Raw genomic sequence first — 9,148 nt, 5'->3', positions numbered from 1 at the left:
TGTCAGGGCAGGCTGAATGGTATAGCAGGCGGGCTCAGTGTCAGGGCAGGCTGAATGGTATAGCAGGTGGGCTCAGTGTCAGGGCAGGCTGAATGGTATAGCAGGTGGGCTCAGTGTCAGGGCAGGCTGAATGGTATAGCAGGCGGGCTCAGTGTCAGGGCAGGCTGAATGGTATAGCAGGTGGGCTCAGTGTCAGGGCAGGCAGAATGGTATAGCAGGCGGGCTCAGTGTCAGGGCAGGCTGAATGGTATAGCAGGTGGGCTCAGTGTCAGGGCAGGCTGAATGGTATAGCAGGCGGGCTCAGTGTCAGGGCAGGCTAAATGGTATAGCAGGTGGGCTCAGTGTCAGGGCAGGCAGAATGGTATAGCAGGCGGGCTCAGTGTCAGGGCAGGCTGAATGGTATAGCAGGCGGGCTCAGTGTCAGGGCAGGCAGAATGGTATAGCAGGTGGGCTCAGTGTCAGGGCAGGCAGAATGGTATAGCAGGCGGGCTCAGTGTCAGGGCAGGCTGAATGGTATAGCAGGCGGGCTCAGTGTCAGGGCAGGCAGAAATAGTCGGAACCAGGAGGACTAGAAAACAGGGACTAGGAAAAAACAGGAGTACGGAACACCACGCTGGTAGGCTTGACGAGACAATACGAACTGGCAACAGGCAGACAGAAAACACCGGTATAAATGAGAAAGAGCACTGTCCCAAAAGGAAGTATCTATTTAGGTAATTCCCATTGTCTGACAGACTAGCGCTGGATAGCAGTGTCGCCACCTACCGGAAGACAATTGACATATTAGTCATTTAGCAGACGCTCTTACAGTGCATACATTTTCGTACTGGTCCCCCATGGGAATCCAACCCACAACCCTGGTGTTGAAAATGCCATACTCTACCAACTGAGCCACACGGGACCACAATGGGTCATTTCTAACGGAAATCACTCTACTCTTTAGACTTACTTTATCAATAGCTACATTGTCTGAGGTATGATGTGGAAATGGAAAAAAAATCAATGATTGGATTGGTATCAGGATGGCGGACATGAGTTGACAAACTTTATATGAAAAGTGCTCATTATCTACCCGTATCTTTCGTGTGAACTTCAAAAGCTGTTCACTTGTTATTTGGTGGCACTGTTTGTTTTTTGGGAGCTATGCAACAGCAATGTTTTCAAAAAGAAAATGCAGAGTCATCCGGAGTTGCGATACAGTGGCCATTGATGTTCTCTCCAGGTGTAAACCTGAGGGCGCCAGAGGGAAATGACTGTGCAGGACATAAATCAGACTAGAGACATACAATGAGAGGCATCTACACTGCTAAATAAACTGACATTTTTGGGCACACATTCTCTCCTTCTTTATAACGATTATGTGTCAATCATAGCTGATTCTAGACCAGTGATTAGGTTGTTGCACGTTTTTCCTTGACATAATGATGATAGCTACTGTGTTTAGCCAGATAGGTTCAATATGGTAATGCAGGCTGAAGGGGGGGGTTAATACCAATAGGGAGGATTGATTGCGCTATGCTCCGTCTCAAGATATGCACCGTTTGGTGCTGCCACATGGATTTTCCAGGAAAGTAGCAGTAAAGCCACCAGATGACTGCGGAACCAGGGCCATCTCTATATAAGGCTGTGGGCGGAACCGTGTGGTCATAACATGAGGGTAACCTGTGTTGTTTTGTGGTCTCGAGCGTCACTCGTATCAGCCCAGATGCTACTGATTACAGTCAACTGTGCCAACCTCTAAGGAATGGCACCAAAAGAGAAAAGTGGAAAGATATACTTGACTTTTCATCTTTACCCTCTACTGTAATTTAAGTAACTGAATCCCATCTTTCAAAGTAGCTACATTTGTCGCTTTTTTGGGAGGGAGAACTGCAAGTAGGGTCCCTATAGTTGCTAGGTCATACTGTAACACATTCTGACTGTGTTCCTGATGCTCTTTACCTGATGAAGACCATACAATCAAGACGTTGTCCTGAGAAAAACGATCCAATCACTTATAATGACAGCTAGGTTTGCGTGTGAACAAGTTCCTATTTCCCTACAGCACATACCAAGAACCTGAGTGAATGGGCATGCCTATGTAATAATGAGACTATACAAATAAACTGTTTCTACCCCCTGCACAGCGGTAGAGATCATTGGCAGTGTGTTTCAGTATCTCATATGATCTCTCTCAGTGGGTCGGTGAACGGACACCATAGACTTATATAATCAATGTCAGACACAGAAACAGACAGTCAGAGAGCCAGGCGGCCGTGGGGTCTTGGGAGAAGAGACTGAGAGGAGAGGAACTCCAGGTTTTCATGGGTCCCTGACCCCTATCAGATTCCACGGCCTCTCCAGGCCCTTACATAACTGTGCTGACGGGCCCCTTACCACCTGGTAACCCACCTCTACTTTCTCACCCCTCCAGAGGTTCACACAACTCAAGTCAACCCTGTTCTCTTGGCTCATCTTGGTTTTTGAAGCACTTGATGGTGAGTGCAATCCGTTCTCTTTGGTTCTTCCAGACTTTGTTCTGACTTTCCTAGTCTTCCTCAAGGCAGGACATGAATAGCCACGTATGGTATCCACCATTTTGAGCTAATAGCTACAGTATCACTACCAAGTCTGCTGGTACAGCTGCTGGTACAGCTGTCTATACTGGTATGCTGCTGGAATCGATAGGACTCAACAATCATTTATGACTGTAATCAAATAAATGATCTGGCAAACTGGTCTGATGAACAGCATTAGAAGTGCAGTTTTAGAATGAACCCACAAGTAAAGAAACAATCATCAAATTCCAAATAGAACTCTTATCAAAGTGTGGTCCACTGTAGAAGTTCAAAGATGCTAGCTATGGTAAGCCACAATCCAATTTTTTAAAACTCCTGAGCCCTTTTGTCAATTACATTTCTGCATTGAATTTTACTGTATCGTGCTCATTAGTCTTTCTACAATGGAATGGAAAAAAGAAGCTGATAACTTAGCTTATATTATATACAGTGGGGAAAACAAGTATTTAGTCAGCCACCAATTGTGCAAGTTCTCCCACTTAAAAAGATGAGAGAGGCCTGTAATTTTCATCATAGGTACACGTCAACTATGACAGACAAAATGAGGAAAAAAAATCCAGAAAATCACATTGTAGGATTTTTAATGAATTTATTTGCAAATTATGGTGGAAAATAAGTATTTGGTCAATAACAAAAGTTTCTCAATACTTTGTTATATACCCTTTGTTGGCAATGACACAGGTCAAACGTTTTCTGTAAGTCTTCACAAGGTTTTCACACACTGTTGCTGGTATTTTGGCCCATTCCTCCATGCAGATCTCCTCTAGAGCAGTGATGTTTTGGGGCTGTCGCTGGGCAACACGGACTTTCAACTCCCTCCAAAGATTTTCTATGGGGTTGAGATCTGGAGACTGGCTAGGCCACTCCAGGACCTTGAAATGCTTCTTACGAAGCCACTCCTTCATTGCCCGGGAGGTGTGTTTGGGATCATTGTCATGCTGAAAGACCCAGCCACGTTTCATCTTCAATGCCCTTGCTGATGGAAGGAGGTTTTCCACTCAAAATCTCACGATACATGGCCCCATTCATTCTTTCCTTTACACGGATCAGTCGTCCCTGGTCCCTTTGCAGAAAAACAGCCCCAAAGCATGATGTTTCCACCCCCATGCTTCACAGTAGGTATGGTGTTCTTTGGATGCAACTCAGCATTCTTTGTCCTCCAAACACGACGAGTTGGGTTTTTACCAAAAAGTTATATTTTGGTTTCATCTGACCATATGACATTCTCCCAATCCTCTTCTGGATCATCCAAATGCACTCTAGCAAACTTCAGACGGGCCTGGACATGTACTGGCTTAAGCAGGGGGACACATCTGGCACTGCAGGATTTGAGTCCCTGGCGGCGTAGTGTGTTACTGATGGTAGGCTTTGTTACTTTGGTCCCAGCTCTCTGCAGGTCATTCACTAGGTCCCCCCGTGTGGTTCTGGGATTTTTGCTCACCGTTCTTGTGATCATTTTGACCCCACGGGGTGAGATCTTGCGTGGAGCCCCAGATCGAGGGAGATTATCAGTGGTCTTGTATGTCTTCCATTTCCTAATAATTGCTCCCACAGTTGATTTCTTCAAACCAAGCTGCTTACCTATTGCAGATTCAGTCTTCCCAGCCTGGTGCAGGTCTACAATTTTGTTTCTGGTGTCCTTTGACAGCTCTTTGGTCTTGGCCATAGTGGAGTTTGGAGTGTGACTGTTTGAGGTTGTGGACAGGTGTCTTTTTATACTGATAACAAGTTCAAACAGGTGCCATTAATACAGGTAACGAGTGGAGGACAGAGGAGCCTCTTAAAGAAGAAGTTACAGGTATGTGAGAGCCAGAAATCTTGCTTGTTTGTAGGTGACCAAATACTTATTTTCCACCATAATTTGCAAATAAATTCATAAAAAATCCTACAATGTGATTTTCTGGATTTTTTTCTTCTCAATTTGTCTGTCATAGTTGACGTGTACCTATGATGAAAATTACAGGCCTCTCTCATTTTTTTTAAGTGGGAGAACTTGCACAATTGGTGGCTGACTAAATACTTTTTTTCCCCACTGTATTAGAGTTTACTAGAGTTTAAATATGGCTCAAAGTAGGTTTAGGTCCCACCTGGCGTCTGGAAGGGAGGCGGGGTGGGGTGTCTGTGTGTGTCAGGGGCTCCTAGTGTGATGGCCTCCTGAGTAAAGTTCCCAGAATCTCCTCTTGAAAACCATGAAGGTCAGAAACCAAGGAGAAGAAGAAACAACAAAGATGGGAACATGTCTTATATGGGTCAACCTGAAGAAACTAGGAGGTTCAAACAGTCTACCTTGTTAGCAAATAGAATCTACAATACATTCACACCACTCTGTAAGTAGGTCATTTTAGATTTAAGACGGATATGCTACCAGCATCCTGTCATGAATCTGCCTCCGTGTTCTATGTAGGAAGTTGATGATCATATTTTTTGGGTGCAATTCACATTACTATGATTATTATGGGCCATATATTTGTCACGTTTCTCAACAATAAAACTTTAAATTGTCTTTTTTGTCTCGATCCTTCACCCATTACTTTAACATTTATCATGATTAGAACTGTAGTGCAAACTACAAAGCAACATTTAAAATGTTTTCTGTTCATATCTTGGAAGCAAAATGGCACCTTAAATCAAAGAGACAGTTAGGTCGAAGAGCATCGGTAGCACATAGACAAGAAATGAATCCGTCATGCCAATGTTCACCTCTAGTCACACACTCACACAACTAACCCATGTTGGCTTGTCAAGACATACTTTCCAAGAAAAGCTTGTCCACACTAAAGGATTTTACTGCTCAAATAAAATAAAAGAGTTATTCAACAAAAATGACATGTAAACAATGAGAGAACAGGAAGTGTTGTGGATAGGAATATGTTCAGAAGTTATATGAACCTAACCTCAGACCAATTTTGTGTTGATGTGGCTAAGCACTGTCTGACTGATGAAGAAAACAGCAGTAACCATTTGCAATGAGGAACTAGTGGTGTACTAGTTGTAGCAATACAACTGTTTCAGCTACCATTTCAGCCACAGTGGAAAATGTGCTTGATCAACATCACAACACCACATTTCATTCCCCTTCCCAGAAGACACTTGAAAACACCTCTTACAGTTCTTCCTGAGAACATAATTACTTGTCTTCTCCAATGCTGAAGCTATGTCAGACAGGAAGCTGTGTCATAATGCCCACCTCATATCTGTCCCCTTAACCTACTGTCCTCCACAGGAAATGGTAATGGGGATGGTATTTCACAGCACTACCGGCATGGTGCACAGTGAACAATGCCGTTGACCAAAGAGACCAAAATCACGCAACAGCGACTGGAAGATAGGAACTTTGACTGCCGTTGCTGTGGCAGAGAGAAAACAGTGCACTTATCTGTAAGTAGGTCTAGTCTGCATGTCTTCTTCACAGCTTTGTCTCAGTGTCTCAGTTGAAGTTTCTTTCATGCTCTACAACTTGTTGAGTGTATCACTTGTGTGTCTAATTACCTCAGTGTATGCTTTTGGATCTTTGTAAGTCTGTGAGTACTTTCTCTAACACTTACAAAGATTTAGTCCAATGTGTTAGTGGTCTAATTGAGTCTCATCTTAAGCCTATCTTTCTAGTGTCATCTTAAGCCTGTCTTTCTAGTGTCATCTTAAGCCTGTCTGTCTGTCTCTTATTGAGTCTCATTGTAAGCCTGTCTGTCTGTCTCTCATTGAGTCTCATTGTAAGACTGTCTGTCTGTCTCTGATATAGAAATTAAAATATATACAGGTTCAAAGTAATGACTAAATGTTCCACCCTTAATTATAGTTGTGAAATGTTCTTGTTTTAAGTATGATTAGTACTTTCTTAGTAGTGACTAATTATTACACTCCGAAACTGTGTGAGAATCTACTACCTGGTAATGTGTGAGTGTAGGACCAGTAAATATTATGACATTGTACTACTATTTAGCAATGTGAGTAAGAGTTAGGCCAGACAACAAAGGACAAGGAGAACTGTCTACAGGCAACTGAGAAACCAAGATAAAGAGGCCTCCCAATTTAGGGAGGAGAGAGACTATGATAAGAAAATGTGTGTGTTTGTGTGTGTGTGTGTGTGTGTGTGTGTGTATGTGTGTGTGTGTGTGTGTGTGAACTGATGGTCAGGAGAGCAGTTTTAAAGTGGAAAACTACAGCCCGCCTACAGAGGGGTGGGATTTTTGTATGACGTGTGCGTATAAATATATTGTACGACCATTTTGTGGCAGAATTCTCAATGAATAAAGATCTCTGACTATTGCAACTGGGAGCTCTGTCCGTTTCTTGATCCAAAAGCCTTACAACCTTTTGGGAGACGCACAGAGACACTGAAATAGTTAATTAATAAATTATCTTAACAGTCTCTCATTGAGTCTCATTGTACGCCTGTCTGTCTGTCTCTCATTGAGTCTCATTGTAAGCCTGTCTGTCTGTCTCTCATTGAGTCTCATTGTAAGCCTGTCTGTCTGTCTCTCATTGAGTCTCATTGTACGCCTGTCTCTGTCTGTCTGTCTTGTCTATCTGTTATTGAGTCTCATCGTCAGTGGTGTAGTGGTGCCTGGAGAAGTGGATATACTCTAATTTTGCCCAACATTTTCCAAAAATCTTCCTATCGTTTTTTCATGTTTTCACTCTCACATTTCCACTTTTTAATAGAAAAACTTCCGAAATGTGAAGTTCGAAGTCCATAACCGGCTACCAATGTCTTTCAATTCTGTGAGCTGCTCCATGTGACAATAACCAGTTGAGAGCTATGTGCTCTTGCTGCCTGATATTCCGCTAAAACTAGCTATGTGTGCAGCGTGCATGTGAATAGCCTATATTTCACATACTTTGCAATTGTGTAGGCTACTTTGTGCATGATTTCGCTATTGTACTACATAATTAATACGCCGTATACTTTCACTATACTACTTTGATACGCATCAGTGGGGATTAAGAAGTAATACGCAATACCCACTGAAAAAAAGTGTGTATACAGCCACTACACCACTGCTAATCGTAAATCTGTCTCTTTGTGTGTCTGTCTTTCCCCACCTAAGGACATCGTGTCCCAGCGTGGGATGCAGATAATGTTGCGACTGACGTGCCCTGATTAGTGTGTGTGTACGTGTGTGTGTGCGCGTGTGTACGTGTAAGTGTATGTGTGTGTGTCTGGCCACTGTTCCTGCTCCTGATCTCCTTAATCCTCTCAGCTCAAACAGCACTGCATTCCCGCGGCAACACCATTTCCCTGAGTTTCCCGTCCGGATTGAACCCAAACCACCCCCCACCACCCTGGCCCCCACCTCCCCTCGCCCCCTCCGTCCACCCATCCATCCCATCACATCCCACACTGTCTAAGTGCAGAGATGTCAACGGGTTCACTGCGATGCAGGCGGGCGATCCCATCCCAGGAAATCTTCATGGAAAGTTTCGGAGTGGCCTACCCCGTAACCAGGCCCCTCTGGGAAGTGATCTCCCCCATTGGTGCTACTGTCATAAAGAATGCACCTCTAAACCACTTTCCCACCACTAAGAGGATTACCAAGGTAATGCTTTCATATAAAAAAGATGCTATGGGAGGCTGAATTTAATTATTCATGTAGACTTTGCAGACTGTGACGAAAACCTACTCTATGTCCACGTGAGGGTCAATACCATGTTGCAAACCATGTCAGTCCAGAAACGTAAATGATACTGTAGTAACCAGAAGGCCATCAACTCAACTGCTAAGCAGGAATATGGCTGAACTGAAATGACATCAGAAAAAAGCACTTTAGCCAGCATAATTATAACTTTTCAAATCACATAAGGTCACATGCTGGGAGAGATAAGATGGGTGGCAGCAAATGACAGCTATTAGCATAGAAATTGGGCAGGATGGAAATTAATATTGAATAGAGGATGCTAGCCCTGGAGTCAATAGTCAAAAAGTCAAAATCCTGTGTTCTATAATGTCCATGACCTAATGTACAGACCTTAACATTATGAATATACTGCACATTGTTTTTAAAACTCTTTACTGTATTGCTGTTAGGTATCGAAAACCAGTTGATGGTCCATTCTGTAAAATACAACTTTTCCACTGCGTCAAATGATTCTGCCGTCATTTTAGCCGTCATCCCACATGACATGGAAAAATACCATTCGGACAGAAAGTACAGTAGTCTTGGTGTTGTGGGTCCCCTCATGCTTTGGTTTTCAACTCTTTGTGATGGTGTTGATGTAGGCAATGTTTACGCAGTGTCTCCTGGCCGGCACAGACATCATGTCTGATCAGGATCAACTGGTGCGTGTGTGTGTGTTTCTCTGTGTGTGTGTGTGTGTGTGTGTGTGTGTGTGTGTGTGTGTGTGTGTGTGTGTGTGTGTGTGTGTGTGTGTGGATACCAAAACAAAACTCACTTCCTCTTTGGCGACATGTTTGCCTTTCAGTCTGATGGCTACTAGCCCTTTGTGTCTCCAATGTGGAATGGCACTCACTACCCTATTTTTTCCCCTCTAAACACATGGGCTAAAGGACATGATTAACTTCATTCATGGTAGTCCATACAGTACTAAATGCCCAACCTCACCTCATACGTAAAATGTACATGTTTTGGAAA

This window comes from Coregonus clupeaformis, chromosome 28 (genome assembly GCF_020615455.1).
Source record: "Coregonus clupeaformis isolate EN_2021a chromosome 28, ASM2061545v1, whole genome shotgun sequence".
In the NCBI taxonomy this organism is placed as follows: domain Eukaryota; kingdom Metazoa; phylum Chordata; class Actinopteri; order Salmoniformes; family Salmonidae; genus Coregonus; species Coregonus clupeaformis.
This window is presented reverse-complemented; position numbering follows the sequence as displayed.